The sequence below is a fragment of the Bactrocera latifrons genome, unplaced genomic scaffold, assembly GCF_001853355.1.
Source record: "Bactrocera latifrons isolate USDA-ARS-PBARC rearing strain unplaced genomic scaffold, ASM185335v1 scaffold_259, whole genome shotgun sequence".
In the NCBI taxonomy this organism is placed as follows: domain Eukaryota; kingdom Metazoa; phylum Arthropoda; class Insecta; order Diptera; family Tephritidae; genus Bactrocera; species Bactrocera latifrons.
The window spans coordinates 194,093-217,051 of record NW_017536174.1 but is presented as its reverse complement, the minus strand read 5'-3'; the positions used below and the strand labels follow the sequence as shown (position 1 = coordinate 217,051).

At 35.9% G+C, this 22,959-nt stretch overlaps 1 protein-coding gene across 2 annotated transcripts in view; it reads left to right on the top strand.

Annotated features, from left to right (window-relative positions):
- The window catches only part of LOC108969580, a 209,880-nt gene that overhangs the window by 156,778 nt on the left and 30,143 nt on the right, over positions 1-22,959 (top strand). The window contains exon 1 of one of the 2 annotated variants that reach the window (XM_018934376.1): positions 20,334-21,210. The exons of the other annotated variant lie outside the window; for it this stretch is intronic. The gene's annotated coding sequence lies outside the window, so the exon portion shown is untranslated. Of the gene's footprint in view, positions 1-20,333; positions 21,211-22,959 lie in introns of those variants that run through there. 2 annotated transcript variants of the gene reach the window in all.

The following is a 22,959-nucleotide window of genomic DNA, read 5'->3' as shown; positions in this document are numbered from 1 at the left end:
GTGTCTACCCCAATTAAGAGGAAGAAGAATGAATTTTCATAACTAAGCTCTGCAATCAGATAAAATACTCAACAAAGCCACCGTAATCGTCGTGATTTTGTTGATTTTCCTTGGAACAAGATGAAAACGATAACAACTTTTTAGGAAAACCATCTTCTCCGACGAGGCTTACTTTCATCTGAAACAAAACTTCATAAACATTCGGATGCGAAGAAACTCCACAAATTAATCATGAAAAGAGAGCTGTATAGATCGATGATGGAAGAAGTTGACCTTGACAACAACTGCTTCCAATAAGATGGGGCTAAGCTATACAGCATGTGCAACAAACTCATTATTGCGAGAAAGGTTTGGAGATTCGATTATTTTAAGAAATTGTGACATTGAACGGCCTCCAAGAAGTTGTGAATTAACATTTTTGAAGTCATTGGTCTTTTGCAATAAACCAGATTGTCTCCGAGCTTTAAAAGTCAAGACTAAACTTGCTACTCATGACATACAATTTGATTTAATGGAAAAAAGAACTCGAAAATTAGGTTCATCAAATTCGTTCTTAGAGAAGAAATCCGGGAAGCCATTTGAATGATGTTATATTCAGAACTTAATTGTATGGATTGTACTTCACAGTAAATAAAAAACATTTGAATTTCCTTAACATTAGCGTCCTCTTCTTCAAAGAAATCATATCACTCTTATTGGAACAAATGCAAATGGTTAAAGGATCGCCTCAGTGTAACCCTCCGAAAAATCACTGATTTTTTTTATGTTGAAATTAACTCATCAGTCAAATTATTTTTAAATAAATATATACATTCAAGACAAATACAAAATGATTTCTTAGGTTTCTTTATTGGCTGTGTAATAGTTAAATAAATTGATGGATTAAAAAAGGGCCCTGTACGATCCACGATAGCTGCCGCAATTTTGGCCTAAAACAAAAATTTCAAAGAGATTATTAATAAGAAGGAACTTGTTTTTTTTTTAATTTGACAAAATGGCGGTGGTTTGAATAAAAATTATCGAATTTTGCCCTTTTTTGCGACAATTTTTTGGAGAAAAAATAGGAAGCTTCCAAAAAAAAGTAAAAGCTTAAATAACGCGATACCAAATGACTTAAAAAACATTCTCTCCAAATTGGACTCTTCAGGTGTCTTAAACCTCGTAATCCTCTCTATTTTTTTCATACCGCAGAGTTCGCATTATCGTGGTGAAGTAACGTCTTCGGTGGTTGGTTTTTTAATTTCTTGGAAACGGTTGTATACCACTCATAATTTACTGTTCTGTCTTGTTTCAGTGGTGTGGTTGTGACATGATCAGTTTTCCCCAAGAAGCATCGCTATCGTTTTTTTTAGTTATCCCGACTAATGGACACGATCTTTTTTTGAGCGATTGAAAAAATGTGAAGGATCCAAGGATCAAATTCTATTTACATTCAAATATTCTTGCAATGTTGAATATATATTGATTAGTTATCTCAATTTCACGATGGGGTCACATGACGATCCTGCAATATTAGTCTGCCCACAGCAATAGTTCCCGGAACAACAACTGATTTTGGACGACCTTCACGAAATTCATCTTGGAGTGATCTACGACCACGATTGAATTCACTATACCATTGATCAAAAAGGAACTTAATGGGACTTCTTAGCCAAAAAATTAATAAAGTTCATCGATGAACTGCTGCTTAGTTAATCCTTGTCTCAAGTTGTAAAGAAAAATCGCCGCAAATGCTCACGATTATAAAATAACCGGTTGCAACCGAACTTATAGCAGGAACAGTCAAAAACGCTACTGCCTTCCTCCCTTTTCCTTCCTCATCGGCAAAATGTGTGCCCAGTGAAAAACGTGGCAAAAACGTAGAATTCAGCCATCTTTGTTTGTTTTCATTTGCACAATGTTGCCAGTGCTCAATACACATCTTTGTTTTCAATTACAATTTATTATAATATAAAATATCAAAACCGAAAACAAACTATTAAAAATAGTTTATATATTTATAAATAATAGCATTCGACTCCAATTTTGAGTTATTTTAAGAAAATTTAAAACATATTGAACAGATTGAATTATAAAAGTTGATAATTACTACTGTATATAGATATTGGCAACCCTGGGTTGYGAGAGAGCAATCAGCTGACACGTTTAGACGGCAAAAAYCAAAATGYTGTAGMTTCTCATGTCATCCGACGTCAAAGAGAGAAGGGAGTAGCGTTTTTCACTGGGCACTTACATTGCGCGCCCATAAGATAGGTCGAATCAGCTGACACGACCCACGATTCTGCGTTTTTGACTGTTTCTGCTATTAGCCTTCCTTACTTGTTATATGTAGTTTCTTGCAATAAAGGGCCTATTAAACTAGCTAACAGGATATGAGTACCGAATTGGTCTTAGTCACCATTCACGAAAAGCCCAAACGTTATGTTAACAATGGACACGGTAATATTGTGTAATAATCAATGATTGCACGAAACCATCCAAGAATCATCCAAGGTTTTCATGAATTTCCCAAAATTGAATGTGACTCGCCATTCCTTTCGCAGTCATTTAATTCAACAAATTATTTATAAATGAGAGCGAAAAAAGAAACTGATTCAGAAGAAGACATCACAACATATGTATTTACCATATGTTATATGCAAAAACGCCGAAAGGGCGTTCAGTGACCCCAAACAAAAGCAAAAGAGTTAAAAAGCAACAGTAGCGAGTAAAGTAAATGAAACACGAAATATATAATAACAATACAACAACAAATTGAGAATGTCAGTGTCAACTTTGGTGGTAAAAATCCAGCGCACAGTAGAAAATTACAAACTAAAAACGGAAGTTGATGAATCAATAACAACGCGACGATATTGTGGTCGGAAAATAAAAGCCGAAAACAAAACAAATGAAAATAAAAGTATCGAAGTACCTATTTAAGCCTTTAAAGGTAAACCGGTATGCAGTGACCATAAGATAAATAACTAAACCCAGATTTTTGGATAGCAAAGTGCTAGTCTGTTTATGTACTAACGTAGCCTTGAGGTTTGTGACAGTGAATTCAGCCAAATTTCGTGCGACAAGTCATGTGCTTGAATTGTAATAGTAATAACTTTTAAAGACGGCTTAATTTTTTTTACCAACACCTGAGTCTTAAGATATCTTAATGATACTTAAATTACTAGACGCCAGGCTTGGTGAAATTTAATGAATCATTTCTACTTTTGACCAACCAAGGAAAAGACAACAATGATGCAACAAAAACAGCAATTGTATGTACAGGTCTCGCAATTATTTACTTAAATGTGATTTTATTTACTCATTACTTGTAAGGCATAAACATAATTGAATAAAATTAAAGCATTGAAAAAAATACTATGACGCCCAAGCTTGTAACATGTCAACGACTTGATTGAAAAAATGTGACAGCGACCGATTCGGCAGTAACTCAAACCCAACAACCATAACGCCAAAAGCAAATAGTCTAAAGTCAATTTAAACTCAATCAAATACTATTGGCAGCGAACAGTAGTCGCAGTCACTCGTTGAACCTTGCCGGCGGTCAAGATAATCGTACTCGTATGCACACAAGCCAATTACGACGAGTGCACACACAGCCGAACCACTTCGGCGGAGGAAGTTCATTATTTGCTACAGCTCTGCCAAGTATCGAAGCATTGTACTCACCATTTTGTATAGTCGATATAGAGTGTCTTCTTCTGTATTAACGACAAGAATTTGTACAACTAATGAATATTATATATGTATATATATGTATATATGTATGTACGTATAAGTACGTACATTTGTATGTAAAAGTAGTGCATTGAATCACTTCTCACAAGCATCCTTATAACTTAATTAGAAACTGGCGGGTTTGACGAAGAAATTTTGAAATTCTGTTCTAATACAGCGGTTACAAACCATGAACTAGTGTGTGAGAGACTAGAAAATGACTGCAGAAATATTGACGAGCATTACTTGAGTCTCTAATTTAGAATTCCATTGTTTTGATGCCGAAGTTTTTAGCGCAACGGTATAAAACACACATGGTTTTCTATCTTTGTGCTATGTCTATACAAAATGTTTCGTTTGTAATTGTATCGCTAATTTCATAATTATTTTGGGAATTTTCGACAGTATTTCAAATACGAAATTGAAACATTCCCCAGCAGAGGCACGTAATTCCTCAGTTGCACTATTACATTGCAAAACTCACATATGTTTGCACTATTTCAGTTCAGATATGTGCATATGTGAAATACTTTACTTTGGCCTCATCGACTGTCGGCCGCTTGCAGGAATGCACGAAATTGGTTATTCACCTCATTCACCAACGGTAGCTTGGGTATATCAAACTGACCACCAATTAAACACGGCATTTATTGGCAAGCATATGTTAGTGTGTAAATGACTGCATACTCGACTATTTATATATGCATAGTTCACGGGGTATCCGTGTGTGTGTCTGTCCGTTTGGTGACCTTAAGCTTAACGCTACACTTTACAACATCGACCAATTGGCCACGCAAATTTTACCAATTCATGCGTATTAATTGCCAAAGCGCCATTGACTGTGCACACAATCAGCAAAATATAGCAACAACAGCAACAAAAGCAACAAGCTAATGCTTCTAGCTACGAAGGTTTTAGACTTTTATTAAACAATTTTGTTTGGTTAGTTTTTGTTGTAAATAGCAGCATTTCAAATTCACAACAACAATATTTGTGGAGGAAACGTGAGCAGCAAAAAAACGCTCTTTGGTACATGGGTACTATATACACATACCCATGTAATATAACTTGCAAACCAGAGTTGATTTATTTCCTAGACAACTTCTCTCATTCTCTCATTACCTTTTACACCGTGCACTTAATTCGAGCGGGACAGTTTTTCATGAACTTTTTCCCAAACTCATGAAATAAAATGTTATTTCTTACATACTTTCTATCATGGCAAGTATAATATAACATACTGCCTTATTGTGATGCTTGCACATGAGAGCAGCTTTGCCCACGCTTTGAGCGCTTCGAGCACCATTTAAAAAGCTGTATACATACCAACCGTTTAGCAATGAATGCGAAATTAATTTTTAATTCACATAGTTTGTTCAACTATCAGTTGTTTGTAACATCTAAAACTTTTCGAGATATATGTAGAGTTATCTCTATATGAATGATCAAGATTATGAATTCCGTTGAATTCCGAGTGATTGTATGTGGAGAGAATCCGACCATTCCCACGACCACAAAAGGTGCTTACAAGTAGATCCAAATCCAACGCCTCAGGAACTACGCAACCGATTTCTGTTGAGTCCAATTTTCGATGACTCGTTCGATTACTTCGTGTGGTAACTTTCGAATGATAGGCGTGAGGTTTTGTTCTCAGGCCTGAATCATAATCATAATCCTCCGCATAACGCCTGAATCAACGTCCGCATAGACTTGTTTACATAGCCATTGGGCCAAAAGTGGACCTCATTGTTGAAAAAAGTTTGGCTCGAAAACGTAGAATCTTCTTGGAACTTTTCGAAAGCGTATAGAGCGAAGCGATGTCGCTTGGGAAGGGCGGGCGGCTTCAGTTCTTGCATAAGCTGTATTTTGTATGCTTTCAACTTAAGATCTCGACATAAAATGCGCCAAATCGTTTCATACGTCAGTCCGAATTGCTTGAACGGCGCCGAATCGACGATCTACGGTCTTCGTATACAATCTCCTCTACGCTTTAATATATTTTCTTAACTGTGTATTGGACGTGGTCTATTCGGTCGAATATTATGGAATAATGAATACTGGGTCTCAAAATGGGTGATGGTGGTATGAATAGTACCTCAGTAAGACCATTATGTTTATCATAAGTTGATCGCGCGAAACACATTCTTAACAGAGCGCGAACTTTCGTAAATAACTTGAACGATTTTTAAACGTTGTTCAGACGAATATCTTTTCAATTGAAATTTCAAGCAATACTGAACAAAAATAACATGAAAGTTTGATCTGTCAAAACAAGGCTATTTGGATCACCTGTTATAAATCAAGAGCCAATCGGCAGGCTATCGAAATAAAAGTTTGAAAACAAAGTCTATTTATCATGCCCAAAGTAGTCGATATCGGCCAAAAACTTTTCAAGTCCCCATATACCGAAAATATGGTCTCAACACCAAATGATTACTTGTTACTGAAAATACCAGTGCTCGAAATAATAAACCGAGTTGTCAAAAATATATCTAATAGAGATATTCTCAGACTTCTGCTTGAATTTATATCGTATATTCCATACAATTTGAAACATCTTAAATAATTAAGAGAGCGCCTTGCTCTAACAACAAAAAATATACCCAAAAATATTTTCTTTAAAAAGTTTCATGGTCCACCCTGTTATTTCACATATCATATATTACCGCTTTGCACTAACTAATAGCTCTCTTATGTTCATTTAAAATTGTTTGTATATACAATTTTTGATGAATAATCTTAAGCCAAAATATTGCGTTTTTTCTATATTTGTAATTGGCCGCCGGACCATTAGCAACGCCCCCAATCAAGGTCAAGCGTGCTTGCAAAAAATCAGCGTTTTGTCAGTTAAGTTAGCTTGCCATTGGTGTATACCTTTCACCTTTTGTAGATACTTCGAAATTTGCAATAGTCTAATTGCTGATAAATAACAACTTTTAGCTGAAAAGTTTAAATTTTTCAGTTGTTCATCGATTTTTTAACATGCCAGTATGCTTTATTTGGTAATGAAATTAACTGTTAATTCGGTTTATTAAGTAGGCAAGTTCTTTCCAGAAAGAGTTCAATATTATTTCACATTTCCTTAATAATTAATAATCGAACACTGTTTTATTAATAAAATTAGTATTGCATAAAATAAGAACACAGTTACTTACGATTGTTCATAATTTTATGTTTTGCTCCAATGAAAACACTGATAAATTAATTTTCAGTTATTGAATTTTCTTTTATAGATAATGAATATATAAGATTTTAAAACTAAAACAATTGATATCCCTACAGATTTGGAAAAAATAAGTCCAACCGAAACAATACAATTATGATTTATTGAAAGATATTTGTGAGAGTAAACAAGGTGAATAAACTGATTGCTCTAGTTAAATTAAATTAATAGAAGTGTTCCATAATAAACAGGCAGTACGTCAATCGAACTTCAATTGATTATGACAGTGTTTACAATTATGAGGTTAATTCAATTTGTCGTAAGGAAGTATAATTATATATATAGTATATATCTAATAAAGTTTTCTTCCAGCCTCGGTCACATTAAAGACAATATGTGATGCACTCAAAGTATGGGGCTTTAATAAAAACTGTAATGGCAGATTCCTAATTTGTGGTAATACACCCACTTGAGTTAAACATTTTTGAACCAACACTTCCACTTGTTTCGTAAAAAACGTCGTTTAAGTCAATCGCATAAACTAGCGAAACCTCAAACATTCTTGCATCCGGAAGTGTTGTTTTTCCTATACCTAAAAACACTCACGGAAGAAATCTAAAAACGAGGAGTGGACTACAACTCTAACCGCTGCGTTATGCGATCTTGCGATGACTAACCAAATATTTTTTAGCACATGTTACGTACATACATACATGTGCTGATAATCCCACAGATGAATGGCAAGAAATACTTTTCGAAAAATATCCAAACTACGAAATCATTCACTTTTCTGTCTGTCGTGTTGCAAATTGATAGGGGACTCAACATATGTTTATTTGAAAAAAAAATAACCGCGAACTAATGTTGTTATTTTGGCAGTCTTTTTCTACAATTTGTTAAAACAAAAACAGCGTACAAATTTTCTTGTAGTCATGATTTTTACAATTGTTTAATCTGTATAAGATCGTGTAATTGCTCGTGTATCGGCACTAAAGGAAACAATCACATACTTAATAACTTAATTCCACTTAAAGATAATGTTCAACAACGGCACTAAAACAACGGCACAACAACATGAATGCAAAAACAAAAGCGCGTCAGCTGCAAACACTTGTTCCGATCTGAACTTGGCTTGTGGAAATAAAGCGCCAAAGGCAAAGAAAACAATAACAACTGTAGAAAACAGTAAGAAGAAATACTCTTCAGCATACTATTAGTAGTATAGTGGCAACGTATTTAAAAGCATGAGCATTTTCGAACCAGAAAAAAATGCTCTTAAGTCTCTTATGATTTTTGAAAATAAATCAAGAAACAAAAACGCGACGCACGATTTGTTGCAAACAATGCACTGCTGTAGAAATGGTAACAAAAGCAACTGCGGAGGAGTAAAAACAGTGTAGCCGATAGTTATGAAATCTATTCGAAAATGACACAACAAACGTAAACAAAATTACCAAAAATAGATGTGGAATAATTAATTGCAAAATTTTTTTGTCTGGAGTGCCATTTAACTGCATTCTTAATTTTTCCTAGTGAGAGTTATGAGAAAAAACAGCACACATGTCCCCTCATACCAAAGGATATTCTTTTATGATCCGATTAGGTTATAGTATAAAGCGGGTATAAAGTATGTAATATGTATTTTATAGTATATTATCAGTAAAGAATATTTATGGATCTATGGCATTCTATCTAAAGGGCCATATATCACTCATGGTCTGACGCATCGTCCAGAGCTTCGCCGTCGATGACGTCGTAATCGTTAGCATATAATTTATCTACACAAACAAATACATTGTATTATAAAGTTATAAGCATGCATTCTAACTGAAAGGCAATTACCAATTAATTTCGACTTATAAGGGTAGCGCATTTAAAGTGTTATCCATACCCAGTGGCTGTCAGCAACTTTTCTTTTTTGGCATTTTCCAACTAAACATCCACCAATATTCATTCGTTGCAATTGCTAAAGGTAATTTCTTTGAAAACGTCAAAGTTATTAAAAAAAACATTCTAATGCTATCATATGACCTCATATTCCTTAGCAGGCTCCCATAGATTAAACTCCCATATCTGATGTATGTTTAAGATTATATGTATTATCTATATATTATTCTAGGACAAGGCGCTTATTTCCAGAGATCTACAAAACGTACAGAGTCTAATAATACATCAAATTAAAGTTCGATCTGAAACTTTGCACAAATTTTACAGATTTTAAATTCATTAAACCACTTTTGATATACATATTTTCGTTTAAAGTTCTTCAATTTTTACATTATGCTAATATAAGCAGGGCTTCTACAGAAAAGATCACATATGTAAGAGAACGAATAATTACAAATGCTTCTGTCATTTGCTTTCGTTACATACATACATACCCACATACGCGAAGGCGCAAATGCAAAATCGAACAACAACAATGCTGCCTGCTCGTTAGCAAAATGACAATAAGAGAATGACGAATATTACAAGTTACAAATGTTTGCTTTGCCATGTGCATTGCGTAGTTGTATGAATTGTACTTACATACATACATATGCATGCGCTAAGGCGCTATCTACGATTTGACATGCGCTCTCTTCTATGTTGTATATTCGTACGTATATGTATGTACGACCTAAGGAACACTGCGCTTTGACACGCGCACTCTACTTTGTTTTATATTCACACATACATACTTACAAACATATGTATATATGGGCGAAGACGCAAGTGCAAAATCTAACAGAAATATTGTTGTCGGCATTATTTTGATTAGAAGTGTTATTGCGGTAAGTAAGCTTTGAGTCTGTTCAGTTTTCTTCCAAAAGTCAAGGCGGCTATTAACAGCGAATATATACATACTACATAGAATTTCAGTGCAGATTCAGATTAATTATTAAAAATAAAATGCCAAACCAAAGGCGAATTAGACGAAAAAGGAGTTTAACAGGTCGAAGAGAAGAGGTGAATGTTATAGATAAAAAGAAATTTTTAATTTTATGTGTGTATGTGTATAATTGACATGTTTTATTAGAGCCGTAGTCATGAAGGATCTATGGCAAGTTATTTCAAAGCTGCCCTAAACTCCGTAGTTCTTCCGGAGTATAGTTCGCTTGGGGGTTTGACTAACATATGTTTACACTGTAAAGCAAAACATTTCGTAAGTGAAAAGGTACCTATACTTTTCATTGTTTTATATTCGTAATGTATGTATATACATACTTATTGTCTTAATATTTAGTTGAAATTGTTACTAAGTAAGAAATGGCTTTACGACATTTTGTCATGGTGGAAAAGTTAAACTTCAAGAATTACGTGTACCTGAGTTTTTGAAAGCTGTGTTAGAAAATGATTTGAGCTCTTGGCAGAGACACTATTTGGAGAACATTCGGCAGCTAAATAATTCGTTTGCTTTTGCATCATTCGAAGCGAAAACTGCGGAGCCTACAGGGCGCGGGCCATATTGCTTCTGAATACATATACATACATCATAGGGTAGGTCCATTGCATGCGGATCATCCTTCAGAATCCTCCTACGCCCAGCTGTTTATTCTTGACACGGCTCAAGCAACTGATATAAGGGCGCAACATAATTCAAACTGCGATAGTTATTTACTGAGAGAAATCCACGAAATGCTTTCAAATATTAACCCCTTGGCAAATGAGTTTAAGCATATGGCGCAGATTGAAGGCGAAGAGGAACAGAGGGCCAGAGGAGAAAATCGCAATGCTCGCCGAATTAGCATGCTACTTTTTAACAGCGCTGATCGACCTTATAATTTGCCAAACTGCTCAGAAATTGCGGCCGTTTTCACAACAGAGGATGGTGAACCACCTGGAAATCAAAATTTGCGAATATTTTCAAGGAAATCTGATATGCAGAATTTATTATTTGTCTCAACGCTACATAGGTTGTGTGATCCATTAGTATATCCGCTTTTGTTTCCTTATGGCGAGTCAGGATATGATGAAACTGTTCTGCATGAACAGGATCATCGAACATAATGTAGATTTAAATTAACCCAACTGCAGTTTGTTGCTTACCGTATGGCGATAAGAGATCAGCTTGCTTCATGCGGCAGGTAAACTTTGGCAACAGTATTTAGTTGACCAATATGTCAGAATTGAAGGAGCACGTCTGGCATTTCTGCGAACTCATCAGAAAGGCTACGTGTTGAAACAAATGCTGGTTTGCATGACCACTTAATGCATGGAGCAAATATGGAAAGCGTTCGTCCTGGTCGTATAGTTGTACTTCCTTCAAGCTTTGTTGGCTCCCCTCGAAATATGAACATACATCACCAGGATGCTATGGCAATGGCTAGAAAATATGGAAAACCGTCGCTTTTCAATCTTTTACATGCAACCCAAAATGGCTAGAAGTCATTCAGAATATTGAGAGATACCAGGGACCGGAAATGCGTCCAGAACTGATAGCCCGGGTTTTTAAGCAGAAGCTCACTGAGCTTATGAAAGATATTTCCCAGAGGAAAGTGTTTGGAAAGGTGAAATACTACCTAAATGTCATTGAGTTTCAAAAACGGGGTCTACCATATGCCCACATCTTAGTAGCACTTCACGAAGAAGATGTTATTCGCGAGCCTTCTGAAATTGACCTGGTTGTTTGCGCTGAGATTCCTAATAAAAAGGCAGAGCCTGAGTTGTATGAAATAGTCTCAAAATGTATGACTCATGGCCCATGTGGAGTACTTAATCCACCATCGCCCTGCATGACTGACACGGGAATTTGCTCCAAAAACTATCCGAAAACTTTTCATGCTTATATGCTTTCAAACGTTAACGGCTATCCTCAATATCGCCGCCGCAATGATGGAAATAAAATAGTTGTTCGTGGCAATAAAAATTTAATTGAAATAGACAACCGATGGATAGTCCCATACAACAACTCTGTGACCAAAAAATACAGTGCCCATATTAATGTCGAAATATGTTCATCGATAAAAAGCGTTAAATACCTCCACAAATATATTTACARAGGATATGATTGCGCAACAGTTCAAATTATTGAACACCCAATTGATCGCGTGGATAATCATGATGAAATATCTACATTTATAGACGCTCGATATGTTAGCGCCCCTGAAGCCTGTTTATAGGCTTTTGGAATTTTCAATACAAGAAAAGTCGCACATGGTAAAAGCTCTAGCCGTTCACCTTCCAGACTCACAAAATATTTATTTTCGTTATGATAATGTACCCTTGATCGATGCCGCGATACCACTTTAACCGCATACTTTAAATTGAATGCGATAGATCCATTTGCGAATACTTTGTTGTATTATCAAATTCCTGAGTACTATACTTGGCAAGATGCGTCGCGCTCATGGCAAAGAAGAAAACGTCCGAGTAATGCAATTGGTAGAATGTATACGGTCGATCCAAAAGATCGGGAACTCTTTGCTTTACGTTTATTGCTTACTTCGTTAAAAGGACCCAGGTCGTATTCAGATATATTAACCGTGAACAGGGAACAATTTTCTTCTTATTGGGAATCAACAGTAAAGAGAAAGTTGCTAGCGGATGATACAGAGTGGACCGCTGCACTTGAAGAAGCATCTGTCTTTAAAATGCCTGTGCAACTGAGACGTATGTTTGCAATGATTTGCATATTTGCAGAACCAACCTCACCAATAGAGCTCTGGAGAAAATTTAAATTGCATCTTTGTGAAGATTTTTTAAGAAATAATTCAGAAAACACCAGCGAGCTTTTAGCATTGAGAAATATTAGTCACATTTTCCAATCACATAACACATCTTTAAAAGACTGGGGTTACCTGCAGATGATCTTACCACTGAAGACATAGGAATTGAGAATTATAATATAGATGATGAAGTATTATACGCGCAAACACTAAAGAAACAGCTTAATCATGAGCAAAAGATTATATTCGACAAAACTTTTTTTTTATAAGAGTATTATTCACCATATTCGTAGCCTCAGACAGAAGGAGATATCTGGACAGGGATTGCCTCTATTTTGCTTCCTGGCGGAAGAACGGCACATAATATATTCAAATTTCCAATAAATTTGACTGAATCTTCTGTTTCTCTAATTAAGCCAGATAGCACCCTCGAAAAAGCAATCAAATGTTCTACAGCAATAATATGGGACGAAGCTAGCATGGTTCCTGGGACTGCAATACTATGCTTAGATCGATTATTACGTGATATTTACCAAAATGAAATACCTTTTGGTGGAAAGGTTATTTTGTTAGGTGGTGATTTCAGGCAAGTTCTTCCTGTGGTGCCCAATAGCTCACGCGGCGCTATAGTTGGTAATTGTTTGGTGTCTCAAACTCTCAACGAATATGCGTTCTAAAGAATCCGTATATAACAGTTTTCTTTTGCGTGTTGGAGAAGGTCGATAGCTCTCTCCAGAGTCGAAAATCAATATACCAGAAGAGATAATTTTGCTAAATGAAAATTTAGTGGATTAGGTATTTCAACCTCAGTTTGGTGTTATTAGTCAAAAACATTTGAAGGATCGGACAATTTTGTGTCCAAAAAATGATCACTGTACGATAATGAAGAGCGAAATAGTAAATATGTTGCGCGGTGAAGAAAGGGTATATTATAGCGTGGATACTGTCGTTTCTGAAGATCCTCAAGAGCATGTCAGATTCCCTACAGAATTTCTAAACTCCCTTAATTGCCCAGTATAAATTTGCAGCCCAGCGAATCAGCACTTCCTTTTATTTTAAAGCGTGGCCAATTTCCAATAATTGTAGCATTCGCAATAACAATAAACAAATCTCAAGGGCAGACTCTAGCAAGAGTCGGTGTTTTCCTCAAGGAGGATTGTTTTACGCATGGCCAGCTGTATGTCGCATTGAGTCAAGTACGATCTTCTCAAGATATCAAAGTTAAGACTTACGACCAAAATAACACCACTACGAATTTGGTTTTCCATGAAGTACTTGAATAAATTGAGTTTTTATAAAAAAAATTGTTTACTTTTTTCATTTTAAATAACGGAGTCCCCCGATTATCGGGGGTTATTACTAGTTAATATGTAATAGACTGCATATGCCCAAATGCATAGGTAGATTAAGCATGTGGAATGCACTGCCATCTGTGATCTATAGATATCTCCTTTATCGCTGCGACTGATATAATTATTATTTCGACTTGCAATTGGATCGCTATCAATGAGTAGATGATTTGGTGTCTTCGGCGCCAGGATCTAGAGCCTACAGTATTCTGTGAAACCATACTATTGCATTTCTTGTCGGACTCTTCTTCACATTTGTCGCTAGGTTCCCTCAATATTATACATATATATAATACATAATATAAATGTTAGTATTCTCTAATGAGTTTAAGATATTAGTAGTAGTAGTATATTATCCATTCCTGGTATTCATTTTAACAGAAAAACATATGAGTTATATGGGAATATTAGCAAGTTTTCACTATTATTTTTCTGTTAGGTATGTGGGGACTGATAGAGTTCTTAATTCGACTCACCCGATTTTTCGCAAGGAGCCATATTATTATCGGATAAGAATTCTTTCTGAAATTCTGTAATATATCTCACAAAATTACGGATGTTTGCGATAATAAGTTTGTAATAGGAACTGGGGTCCTTACGACCTTATATGGGTGCTTGAACATTTTTGGTCAAAATCTGTTACACTTCAAATGCATTATTTTTGCAAAGTTTTAACGTTTTAAGAACGTGTGGAATTTAAAATAGTGTTATGCGAGCTGTCCAAATTATATTCATATTTATTGCATTTTATTAGTTTTCGATTACTTAACAGCATTTTGTGGTAGTGAAAGTGGTCCGATTACAGATCAATGTTATCATAAGGTAAAAACTTGATCATAAGTCCATACATAAATACACGTCAGAGATACATATTAAAGTTCACACTAGAAACTTGGTTCAGAACATTATGTTTATATCCGTATATAACGCTCTGAGGACTAGTGAAATTGGGCTAGAACCACCCCTCTATCCCACATTATCATCATTTTAAGTTTCAAATAATTCTCTTACTATACGGTTTATAGATTAAGAATCAATAAGGATATTAGAATTGAACCAATCAAGTCTAAAAATTATCGAAATCTGACCACAACTTTACAAGCCCCCAATTACCGAAATTATGTACCTCAAAAATATATGTTAATATGAGAGATACCGAAATGCAAAGAAAATTATTTCCCGATACTAATGTGCCTTTATGTCAAAATCGAATCAACGTAACCCTAGCACCATATACCCAACACAGGCATTTCGAATAGAATTTATTAAAAAAAAAAAACATAAGCGAATATACATAATTATCTTCGTATCTCTACAAACACGCTAATTTTATTGCTACAGATTTAATGGCATATACATATATGTAGGCATTTGTAAATATTTATTGTTAGTAAATAATAAAAGGGGAATATTCTGAGGTTCAAATGAAAACATGTTTGGCTGTTTTACCCCGCTCTGCGACATTTTATTTATTAGCTTTTTTATTCAGCTCGTTTTTTGGTTATGTAAATTTGGCCTATGTAAGGCGTTAGACTTAGATTCGCACACATAGAACTTAAAAACACTGTTGCTAACCGAGATCCGCTTATGATGATAAAATCTGTCGCTACCAAGTGATTATTTGATTCGAAATGAAAAATTTTAAATTTTAAATTAAAAGTGAGAATAAAAAGTAACAACGAAAATATATTTGCTCACGATCATTAAATAAATGAGTAACAACTGGAAAGAGGCCGAAATGCGTGAATACGAACAGCTTTATAAGCTGGACGACAGGGGTAATGCTCTAAAATTTTACGAAAAAAATGCGACAGCTTACAGAAGGTTTCAAGGCCAGATCATACTCTTGTAGAACCCCCAAAGATGATCTAGTCACCGATGCCCAGAGCATACTTACTAAATTAAGGAGGGAACACTTCTCCAGCCTGCTGAATGGCAGTGAACGCACAAAGCCAGGAGAAGACGAACCCGATTCCCCAATCTATGACGATGGAGCAGACGTTCCATTGCCCGACCATGAAGAAGTTCGAATAGCAATTACCCGCCTGAAGAACAACAAAGCGGCGGGGGCCGATGGATTCCCGGCCGAGCTATTCAAACACGGCGGCAAAGAACTGATAAGGAGAATGCATCTGCTTCTTTGTAAAATATGATCGGACGAAAGCATGCCCAACGATTGGAATTTAAATGTGCTATGCCCAATCCACAAAAAAGGAGACCCCATATTCTGCGCCAACTACCGTGATATAAGCTTCCTCAACATTGTATATAAGGTTCTATCGAGCGTATTGTGTGAAAGATTAAAGCCCACCGTCAACAAACCTTGACCTTATCAGTGTGGCTTCAGACCTGGAAAATGAACAACCGAAAAGATATTCACCATACGCCAAATCTTGGAAAAGACCCGTGAAGGGAGAATCGACACTCACCACCTCTTCGTCGATTTCAAAGCTGCTTTCGGCAGCACCAAAAAGGAGCTGCCTTTATGTCGCGATGTCTGAATTTGGTATCCCTGCAAAATTTATACGGCTGTGTAGGCTGACGTTGAGCAGCACCAAAAGCTTTGTTAGAATCGGGAAGGACCTCTCCGAGCCGTTCGATACCAAACGAGGTTTCAGACAAGGCGACTCCCTATCGTGCGATTTCTTCAACCTGCTTCTGGAGAAAAAAATACGAGCTGCAGAACTAAATAGACAAGGTACCATCTTCTATAAAAATGTAAAGTTGCTAGTGATATTGATATCAAAACAGTCGTCGCACTCGCGACTAGGCTCTAACGTCACTGTTGACAGTCATAACTTTGAAGTCATAGATAATTTCGTCTATCTTGGAACCAGCGTAAACACCACCAACAATGTCAGCCTGGAAATCCAACACAGGATATCTCTTGCCAACGGGTGCTACTTCGGACTGAGCAATTGAGAAGCAAAGTTCTCTCTTGACGAACAAAAACCAAACTCTATAAGTCACTCATAATTCCCGTCCTGCTATATGGTGCAGAGGCTTGGACAATGACAACAACTGATGAGTCGACGGTGCGAGTTTTCAAGAGAAAAGTTCTACGAAAGATTTATGGTCCTTTGCGCGATGGCCACGGCGAATATCGCATTCGATGGAACGATGAGCTGTACGAGATATATGACGACATTGACATAGTTCAACGAATTAAAAGACAGCGGCTACGCTGGCTAGGTCATGTTGTCCGAATGGACGAAAACACTCCAGCTCTGAAGGACGATGCTGTGCCCGTGGGGGAAGAGGAAGACCTCCACTCCTTTGGAAAGACCAGGTGGAGAAGGACCTAGCTACGCTTGGAATATCCAATTGGCGCCACGTAGCGAAAAGAAGAAACGACTGGCGTGCTGTTGTTAACTCGGCTATAATCGCGTAAGCGGTGTCTACGCCAATTAAGAAGAAGAAGACGATCATTTAAAATCGTCACAAAACTTGGAAAACGCTACCTTAGCAAAAAATGAGGACGAGTTCATAAATGGACACTAATACGCCTACAAAACGTTATACTACTAAATTAAGACCCAGCTGTGGGCTAAAAAATTTAAAAAAATAACCTAAATCGATGAGGAGAAACGAAAACGTAAAAATGGATAAAATGGAATGGTTCTTTTATAAAAGCCGGGATCAAAATTGGTCGATGGTCGCGGCACCGCCCACATTTAGGTGAAATACCATATCTTGGAACCTACTCCACGATGGGCGTTGCACGGCATACTTTTAAGTAAAATCACATGCCTCAGGACCTGCTCGACTGTTTCAATAAAATTCGGCGTGTAACATTCTTCTAACATTGTTACAGTGCGCTTTCTTCCCATATAACACAATTTTGAATTAAAACTTTGCTCGTATAGTGTCTTTGAAGTATGCCATCCTATTTCAATAAAAATATAGGTCAATGTGTGAGATATATAAATGAAATGCAGAGAAAATCCTTTCCTGATAATAGTAAATCTGTGGTACTGAATTGGGTCAATACTTTCCTTAGCCCCACATTAACCTAATATAAAGATTTTCGAACTGCCGGGTGACTTCATACGGGATATATCACCCAATATGTGTGCTATCTCAATGAATAACGGAGCTTGTTTGGCTCATGACAATGTATCTCTTTGCCTGAAATGGAAATAATTAGGCAAAAACTTGATCTAGCCCCCTTATAACTACTATCAGGATGAAACTCTGAAAACGTTTTATTAGTATGAGGCAAGTTAATATTACTTAATTTTCACAAAAATTGATAAAATCGAGCCAATAAAACCCTCATCTTGCATATCCTGCTTATAATGATTTTCGTTATTCAAGCAATTTTTTTGCTGAATATGTGTCAGTAAGTATTATTCATATAAAAAATTGCTTCAAAATATATTGTCGAGCATACACAAATACTGTCAAAATTAATTCAATCATTTCTTAGCCCCCAATATATATACTTACACATATTTACACAGATAAACTCTATAAACAACTATATTAATTTAATCGCCTTAACTATATTAGGTATGACAAAAAAATGATAACTATTAAAATTTGAAAAATTTTGCAAACTCAGAAAGAAATCAATAGTCCTCACAACAGCCCTAGCCCCAATTGTCAGGAATTATATTTTTGAACTAAGTAAAGAAGGACATCTGTTATTTGAAAAAAAAGCTTGAAATTGATTGAAAATGCAGTTTCTATGATTTAAAAAGTTTTTAGTGTCCATATACGTATATCCAATAATTCGATTATGGTCTCAGAGTATTTTTCTCTGCAGAAACAAAGAACCTTTAAAGACCACCCAAATTTCTAAGAATTTTTGTTTGGCTAGACAGGCGCATATCTTCTATTCTTCTTCTTGGAAAGCGCTTAGCACAGCAGAATGTCTTTGGGAATTCAAGAGATCCCAAACACAACGCTTCCAAATAAATGTAGTAAATTTGGTAGATTAACGCAATTCAGCGCAACAACAACCATATTAATAAGTGAAAAAAAAAAACAAGTAAGAAAGGGCTAAGTTCGGGTGTCACCGAACATTTTATACTCTCGCATGACACGTTTCATCAAGATATCTCAATTTTTACTCAAGTTAATGCTTGCAAGGACGGATAGACAGACATCCGGATTTCAACTCTACTCGTCATCCTGATCACTTTGATATATACTCGTATAACCCTATATCTGACTCTTTTAGTTTTAGGACTTACAAACAACCGTTATGTTAACAAAACTACATATAATACTCTCCTTATGAACTTTGTTGCGAGAGTATAAAAACAACAACAATAAAATAGATATGAGCAAAAGATAATCGCGGACGTGACAACTGTAATTTGCGTCTGATTGAATTTGACTCCCACACAGTTGAGAGAAATATTTATACTGAACCAAACATACAGACAAGCAAGTTCCGAACGGTTCTGGGGAATTCCGTGCTTCGTCACAAATGCACAACAATGAAAGCAGCATCATAGCAGGGAGTAGGGGGACTGGAAATCAAATGCTCCAAAAAATTCACACATACTAGCGTGAACGCGAAAATTACTACAAAATTAGCTAAGCTAATTAAATAAAATACAAAATGACGGCGCGGTAACATCATTGGCTTGGTCTGCGCAGAATATTTGAAATATAATTGTTGATCAAAACTCCGATGAGATCATTAATGGAAATGTAAATCGCTAACGGCCTGAAGCAACACCAATATGAAAGCGCGTATATGGTGATTAGCTGAGAAAATAGTCAGGTGGAGATGAGCGAATAGCTGCGTGGATGCGCGTCATCAAATAAAGCAATAAATGCGCTAAGAATAAACTGTCAAGGTAGGCAGGTAGACCAAGCTCCGCTTCGCAAACTATATTTACAAAATGTTTTATTAGAGTCACCTTACCCTCTACTCCACTTAAAATAAACTTCAAGTTGTTGTTGTGAATACTTAAAACGCTGAGCAAGAAACATGCAGAGTATATCTTCGACACGCGAGGCAGACACGAAGTGGTGCGCAAAAAAGCAAAACAAACGACATAAGAAACAAACTTGCCGTAGAGAATTATAAGCTTTTGCACACGAGCGACCGGGAGAGCGAAGTAATACATAAATAAAATGGTAATAATTGGAAGCAGAGAACAGCAAAACCAAATATGACACATCCATGTAAAAATTTAGAAGAATTCGAGCTTTGTATATTGTTGCTCTCCAAGCGTAAGCGCAGAGCTTTTCAGCCACTAGCTCTACTAAGCGTCATTGCGATCAGCTGATCGTTTGGAGCGATTGAAGAGGGAATATTACTATTTATATTTGAAATGAGAATGATTGAATTGATTAGTAGCTCTCGCTCCGGCTCTCTTCGTATAGTTCAACCTTCACACTGCTAAGCGACTCACTCCATAGCGCAAATCAGAGTGCTTTGAATTCACCACAGTTGGCTTAGTGACTAGACTTTCTTGGCTTGGTTCAGATTCTACGCGGATTTGCAAGTGGTGTCTTGTACGCGAACGCACAGTTACTTTGTTAGTTAATTTTTATAACTGTTGGCGAGCGGCTGCGCGCGCTCCACACAGGCAACAGCAAGATCAGAAGCAAAACGACTTACCTTATGACTAGCAATTAACGCTGTAGACCCCGCAACAAACAAATACTAACAGTGGGTGACAACTGAGGAAAACAATAACCAAAAAATCCGAAAACCGAAAATAAACGTAAACAAAATTTAAACAAATAACTTTTTGAGAACTAACTGTAAACGCTTGCGGTCGCGCAGTGGTAAACGTAAAGCAAATATATCGATTGCGAGATAAAAAATTATTTGTAATAATTGAAAAAACACTGGAAAATTTTGCAACTGTGTCAAAAAAAATTTAACACAGTTTTACTGAAAAAGTGAGTGTCAGTGATTTTTGCAGAAAATTACGAAAGCAACAATAAAGCTGAAAGCAAAGTGTTGACCAAACTATAACTGAACGTTGGAACCCCTAGTGAACTAAAAAGAGTTTCGTAATCAAAACTGGCGCCGTTTAGACAAGCAAAGTGATCACAGTAACAAAATTAGACTGCCACAGTGGACGTGAGTCAACAAATTTGAAACACAACAAAACCGAAAAACCAAGTTTTAGGCTGCAATATTTTTCTTCGAGAAATTTCGCAATATTGTTGAAATTGGCTAAGTGCGAAGTGCGCTAAATACAAAATATAACAATATAATTGGCGGAAACTCAAAATCAGAAGTACACTCAAACATTTTTGCAAAAAACGCAAAAGTTCTGTGAGCATATGTTATATACATAAATTTATTAAACGGCTTAGCTAAGCGTTACAAGCGCACAAAAGCTACAAACAGCACAAAGTAAGTTTTACAAAAACGTATCATACTAGTATAAACTACGTCATGAGATACAGTTCTATATAATTTAATAAAAAAGGAATAATAAATGCGAAAATACCTATTTGGAGTTATAAAACGTATACCACTCACAGGTGCATTTCTTATATATAACTACATCTTACAACGTAACCGCCTAACGGTTTGCATACAACGGAAAACATTTTGCTAGTGCTTTCCAGGAAATTTGTTTGATATAAAGAAGTTTCAAATCAAATTAAGATATCTTAATTAGAAAAAAATATCGTCTATGAAAATCTTTATCTTAGTTTTGATAGTCCATTTTGTATGGCAGCTACACATTGTGACAAAAAAGTACTCAAATTATAATTATAACGCAAATTACTTAATTATTCTTTAATTTTTATTTTGTCGCATTCAAAGTAATTTCCACTAGATGTAATATACTTCTGCCAGCGTCCCTCCGGAACACATTCATAATGCACCAAACAACGAATATCGAAAAAAACACTGATTATTGATCGGCATTGCCGTATTTTTTTTTTGATTCCGGCTTTCTGTCTATTTTCTTTCATTTCGATGATTGTTGGCTTTGTTGCATGTCAAACTCATAACCTCACGTCACATCGTCAGTTAGAACGCTCTTCATGAATGTGGGATCGGAATTCGCCTAAAGAGACCTATTTACGGTCGTCCAGAACGAAGCATGTCTTTAACGATCTCTCAACCGTCTTTGAAGGGTTTGTAGTACCACTCGTAGACGTGTGCTTTTGATAAAACTTAATCATTGTAAGCATTTTCTAAAATTTACAACGATTCTGCACACGAAATTCGGTTAGACATACTAAGTTTTAGACGAATTCTTTGGTCGATATTTTTATCCATTGTACAAATCGCAACGCACCCATTAGCTGCAGCTGCTGTAAACAAACTGGGTAAAAGATCACTCTCATTTTACTCAACTTAGCAAAATACATTTTTTTGAAATATAATTTACTCGAGGAATTTAAATTACAGTTTCCGGGTACGTTTTTGTCATAATGTATACTGTAGTGGTCCGATAACTATTGATATTGAAGAAGACGTTTTAAAACTTTTCAGTACAGAATATAAGGTTTATATTTAGTAACAAAGTAGTACGTATATTAATTTTTTTAATCAATGAAAGAGATGTGATAGTTTATATTTCAAGAGAATTTTTGCAAAAACGTACTTAAAACAGCCCTCACTCTTATTGCCATCCAGCGAAAACAATTCCGATTTACTTCAATAGCTAGCAAGAATTTGTTTGGCTCTCAAATCTTATAAATGACTTCAATTTGAGAGCCAAACAAATTCTTGCTAGCTATTGAAGTAAATCGGAATTATTTTCGCTTTTTCTTTTTATTTCAATCAGTGCGTTCGATTGCATTTGATATAAAATGGACCACCACCACCAAGTGTCGTATGGTGTCACCTAAAAACCTAGTAAGCCACTGTATGTGCTTTGAATTTGATTAAGAAAGAAGAAGAAGTAGCTAATAAAATACTTAAAAATTAGGAATGCAATACAAACGCTAACCGCAACTCAATTACAACTATTCTATTTCTTTTGAGCTTTTTCTATCGTCTCATAACAAATTCATTAAATGTCAATATGTTGAATAAATATATTTGTATTTAATTTGTTTTTCATGCTTCTTACACACACACACACAAACAACTTATTTCACTTTTTATTGCCTCCGCTCGTTTGAAACACTGTTATGAGCG